The 5,115-nt window shown below is 36.9% G+C and overlaps 1 pseudogene; it reads left to right on the forward strand.

The window, feature by feature from the left end:
* The first annotated feature begins 1,459 nt into the window (after positions 1–1,459).
* LOC120609913 (uncharacterized) lies at positions 1,460–1,578 on the forward strand (annotated as a pseudogene).
* Positions 1,579–5,115: the final 3,537 nt, after the last annotated feature.

Below are 5,115 nucleotides of genomic sequence, written 5' to 3' on the forward strand. Positions count from 1 at the left end.
AATCCACAAAATATATGACCGAGGTCCCTCAAATGTCAAAGTCACCAAAAAACAATAAATCTGAGAAAATGTCACAGCTAATAGGAACCTAAGGAGATATGAGGGCTAAATGCACTGCAATGTCCTGGCTGGGATCCTGGAATAAAACAAAGTCAACAGGTAAAAACTAAGGAAAACTGAATAAAATATAGACTTTAGTTAATAATGTGTCAATAGTAGTTCATTTAATGTGTGAAATACACCATACTATTGTGAAAAGTTAATAATAAGGATATGGGCATGGAGTACAAAGAAACCTTTTCTTTTTCACTATCTTTGTTACTTTTGTAGAACTCTAGAACTATCCAGGGTAAAACGATTATTTAAGAAATCATTTGTTTTTGACATATTAGCAGTCAACAACCCGACAGTCAAATTAAAAAATTATTCTATTTGAAATAGCATTAAAAAGAATGAAAGGGATAAGTTTAATATGCCATATTGATTTGTGCATTGAAAACTACAAAAAAATTGTGGAGACAAAATGAAGATATAAGTAAATGGAGAGATACTCCACATCCATGGATTGGAAGCCTCATGTCAATTCTCCCCAAATCGATTTACTTTTTAAATGAAGAATACAGGTGAGGACTTACACTATGTAGTTTCAAAACGTACAGTAATTGAGACCATGTGCTATTGTCTAAAACACAGACATAAAGATCAGTAGAACCAGATAGAGTACCGCCATGAGCCCTTATATTTATGATCAATTGGTTTTGAAAGAGGTACCCAGATAATTCAATAGAGGAATGTAGTCTTTCCACAAGTAGTGCAGTAATAATAATTGAATATCCATGTACAAACAAATAAACTTATATAAATAAACCCTGACCTCATATCATGAACAAATTAACTCATATGGAACTGAAGCCTAACCTTAAGAACGAAAACTATAAAACTTCTAGAAGAAATCACAGGAGAAATCCCTGGGTTAGATGGTGTTTCTCAAACTTGTTTTCATTATTAGCCCTTTAAAGAGATTTTTAAAACAATGATATCTGTGTCACCTATGAAAATTTACTTTTAATACATTAGACATAGTTTTTCTGTTTCATTTTATTTTTTAATCTAAGATTTTTTCCATCCATGCAGAAGAACCCATGTTTACCCCATTGAGGGGGATATGCTTAATTGAGAAGGCACAGATTTAGCAAAGGGCTTTAGATACACTGCCAGAGCATGAGCCACACAAGAAAGTCTGGTAAACTGAACTGCACAAAATTTAAAATTTCATGCTCCAAAAGTCACTGATAGAAAATTAAAATACTAGTCATAGACTGAGAGAAACTATTTGTAAATTATATATCTGATTAAGGACTTGTATCTAGGATACATAAAGAATTCTTCTAACTCAATAACAACAAGATAACTATCTCAGATAAAAAATGGGCAAAACATTTGTTAAATAGACATTTCTGTCTACGGCCATGCCACCCCGAACATGCCCGATCTCAACTGATCTCAGAAGCTAAGCAGGGTCGGGCCTAGTTAGTACTTGGATGGGAAACCACCTAGGAAGACCAGGTGCTGTAGGTGTTTAAATAAAAAAATAAAAAAATAAAAAAAAATTAAGAAAATGTTAAATAGACATTTCACCAAAAAGAGATGTGAATTAAAATGTGCTTACTCTATCAGTAAGTAAAGACAAATTAAAAATACAGTGAGATACCATTACACTTCCACTAGAATTGCTATAATATGAAAACAGACAAAAACCAAGTATTGATGAAGACATGGAGAAACTGAATTCCTAACATGTTTGACAATGCAATCGCTTTGGAAAGTAGGCAGATGATTTCTCAAAAGGTTAAACTTGAACTTACCATACAACTCAGCAATTCCACTCCTAGGCATCTACTTAAGAAAAATGAAAAGATATGTCCACATACATCTATATTATGAATGTTCATAGCAGCATTATACATAATGGCCCCAAAGTGAAAATACTCCAAATATCCACCAACTGGTCTATAGGTAAACCAATGTGGTATATCTATTAAGTGGAATATGACTCAGGAACAAAAGGAATAAAGTACTGATTCACGATTCGACTTGCATGAACTCAAAAACATTACTCTGAATGAAAGATGTCAGATAAAAGACTACATAGTGTGTGCTTCCATTTGTATAAAATATCCAGAAAAGTCAATTTTTAAAAAGACAGTGGTTTTCTGGTACTGGGAATGGGTGTAGATATTGACTATAAACAGACACATGGGAATTTTTTTGGCTGATGAAAAAGTTCTAAAATCGAATGGTAATGATAGTGCCACAACTCTATAAGTTTACTAAAAATCATTGATTATACACGTATAATGACTGAAGTTTATGGTTTATAAATTTTATTCGATAAAGCTTTTTAAAACCCCCCCTTAACTACTCTGTTTAATAGTGTTCCAAATAGTTAAAGCCTGGCAAAGATTGGGTTTTTAATTAAAGAGGGTAAACATCTACATAAAACATCAAAATATTCCAGAAAGCTTGGTCTAAGAGAGTTAAGATTTGGTAAAAAATGCAGTATGTGATCAACCTTAATGGATAATTTAGAACCCAGAGAAACTGAGAAATTCAAATGTAGGAAAATGCCACAGCTGGCCAGACTCATGAAAGCACTGTTAGAATTTATGCTCAGACCTCCACGACGGGCGGGAACGGGGTGATGAGAAGTGGCTGGACTAGGGTCAGAGGCACCACCCACCTCACTGCCAGGCCCACCTGCAAGCAACAACGCGGTGCAAGTCATCAGCGCTAAGGTAGTGCCATGCTTCCACGGGAACCGCCAAAAGCAGTTTCCTGACTGAAATCTGGGGATACGGAGCATCGTCGAGAGCCAGACTGCGAGTCAGGGACACAGTCTGAAAGTAGTCTTGGAAACCTGGGCACGTTGTTTAAGCCACGGCAAAACGTAAGAACAGAAAAAAATCTCAGAAGTGTGTGTGTGTGTGTGTGCGCACGTGTGCGCATGTTTGTGTGTTCGTATGTGTGTACATGAGTGTGCGTGTGTGTAAAGGGGAGGGGAATATGTATTTCCAAAGTGAGTAATAGAGCCCATGAGTGAAAATCAATATGACAGATAAGGTATTTTAGATCTAAAATAATGATAGTTCTATTATTTTTTCATTAAAAGGAGCGATTATTTTTTCCCCTACTAGGAACAAAGCTTAACATTAAAGAGATAACTTTTCTTTCCATAATAATTGACTTCTTGCTTCACGTGATACATGTTCACACAGCAGCCAGCTTAACCATTTTTTCTTTTTCATTTAGAAAGGATATAATCTCTTCTTCTTGAATATAATCAAGAGAATGAAAACAGTGTTACTGGGCAGTCTGAGTAGACCTTACCTTCATCTTTCCAACAGAGATCTGAGGAGTCAGAGAAAGTGTCTCATAAAGAAAAGAAGCTAGCATGTTATGGGGTGACTGCAATATACGCTTATTAAACAGTTTCCCCCAATAATGATCCGATAGTTCCCTAATATCATGAAATTCATTTCACATGAATTTCCCAATTTCTCTAAATTTCTCAGGAAATGAGAAACTAAGAATTTCCCCTCCCGAGCAAGAGTGCATGTGGCTGATCATCTAGCCTAGAAATCCATGGTTTAATAGCAATCGGTTACTCAGGAGATTCTGTAAATTAAACCCCTTTGTACCTTGGAGGATGTATGATTTAGGTCGCTTACAGACAAGCTAAAATACAAATAACAGTGGCCTTTTCAAGTGCAGCTTCATGCACATCCTCTTTTCTGCTGGGGACCACACAGGTCTGGGGCCAGAGACCCAGACACAGCAGGTCTTCACTAAGGGAGGCGTCGAGCAGCGGCATCTCTTTCGTTTTATCACTTGGCCCAGGTTGCAAGTGCGTGATTTCAGTATTCAGAGCAGGACAGCCCTTCCCCCAGCGTGGTGAAGAAAAGGCCTGAGTGCGGACGGAGTGTAGTGTTCAGAGGGTCTGAGAGGTGGGCGATCACGTTTACAGTGTCCTCACAGTTGTTCCGATACGATAAAGCCAATTTCACAGGTCGAAATCCAAGTTGCATTTACAGTTTTGACCCCTTGGTGGTATATTAAAGGCTGCGGGTGATATTGGTCTCCTGCTAAGTAATTTTCTTTTGTTTGCTTGCGATATTCCAATATCACTGCTTAAATGTTGTATCATACAAATAAAATATAGCTGGGTTTATTATACTTAATCTGAGAATATCTTTTTCTTAATTTAGGAATTTAACCTTTCAGGAGTAATGTGAATACTCATATGTTTGTACTTAATCCTTGTCAATTTATTTTATTTTTATTTACTATGATTTATAGAACCTTCATCTATGTAATGGGATATAGCAAATAGCTCATGGCAATGAGTATTAAATGAACAAACCTCACTCATTAATGTGTCAGTGTAGACAAGCCGTTGATTTATTTACTCGTTTTTGAAGAAATTGTTTGATTGTAAACCACAGAAACCAAATTTATTGAATCTTAAGGAAAAATTAATTGATTGGTGCAGGTTCCACATCATAGGAAGGAGAAAGACAGTGCTTGTCTCGGGGGGCCTGCCGGATCCTAAGACTGCATTCCAGGCGACTCTCTGCTCTGCAGGGTACTTTCATTCTCTACCATTAGCTTCACCATACCAAAGGACACATGCCCACACGCAGCTCTACACTGACATGCTTACAGATTATGATAAAAAGAAAAGGGTCCTTTGTTAATTATCTATGCTTAGAACTCGCAGAGGAGCTGTGGCTACTTCATTTTGGGTCACGTACCCAGCCCATGAGCTGGTCTCTTGTCAGTCATATGAGGCAGGCGGATCAGGACATTTAAGGTTCATAATATGACTCTTGTGACCAGAAGGACAGCATTCTGTGATTATGACACTCATCCGGGAAAAAAAAAGTGAGGAGGCAAGACGATGGACAGATTTTAGATATACATATATACATACATATATGTATCCATATATGCATGCACACTTTCCTCCACATGAATATGAATCTCATAGCACTTTTGTGAAAACTCGTTGTGGTAAACTATGGGAAGGTGTTTTGAAATCTGTAATGCAGCTTACTG

This window comes from Pteropus medius, unplaced genomic scaffold, assembly GCF_902729225.1.
Source record: "Pteropus medius unplaced genomic scaffold, Ma_sr-lr_union100, whole genome shotgun sequence".
NCBI classification, from domain to species: Eukaryota; Metazoa; Chordata; class Mammalia; order Chiroptera; family Pteropodidae; genus Pteropus; species Pteropus medius.